Genomic DNA, 797 nt, shown 5'->3' with positions numbered 1-797 from the left:
TCCAGAGGACCCAGGTTCAATTCCCAGCACCCACATGGCAGCTCAAAACTGTCTGAAGATCCAGTTGCAGGGGATCTGACACCTTCACACCAATGTATATAAAATAAAGTTAAATAGAGACACTGGCAGGTGATAATGGTTGGAAGAACTTCCTTTGGGTGGTCTGTTTCTTTTTAGCTTATCATGACTGGTTCCTACACAGTCAAGGGGTAAGTTACAGGCAAAATTAGAGAGATTTAATTTATGCACATTGAGAAGATTAAAAACATAAAGTGGTACAGTGACCCCAAATTGATTTGAGGGTATTGATGGGTTTTTTTTCCCCCAAAGTGTAGCCTTACAATCATGGAAAATTGCCTTTATATATGGGTGATCTGCCCAATTAGGCTCTGCTTATCCTGGAATCTAAGGTAACTGCAGATTATATATATATATGAAGCATTAGAGTACTATTGTAAAAAAATTCTGTCATTAAGATGACCCCCTGACTCTTTGTACCTTCAACCTTGAAGGAAACTGACAACAATGAACATCATCAGTTTCTAAGCAGGCAGCACTTAAGTCCTCACTGTGCCTACCAGCACCAGTAAGTAGGTAATCCAAAGTGAAGAAAGAGGCAGATGCAAAATTAAAGCAGAGACTGCCACCTGTCACCTGGCTTTCAGATACCTTCTGGGCCCAGTTGAGGAGGCCAATGCTTTGTTTAGAGTTCACCTATTATATTCTAAGCATTCTGCTTGCATTATCTCTTTAACACTTCAAGATTCCTTTTTAATTGAGGTTTGACCATATCTGTT

The sequence above is a fragment of the Microtus ochrogaster genome, linkage group LG9 (assembly GCF_000317375.1).
Source record: "Microtus ochrogaster isolate Prairie Vole_2 linkage group LG9, MicOch1.0, whole genome shotgun sequence".
Classification (NCBI taxonomy): Eukaryota; Metazoa; Chordata; class Mammalia; order Rodentia; family Cricetidae; genus Microtus; species Microtus ochrogaster.
Note: the sequence above shows the minus strand (reverse complement) of the source record.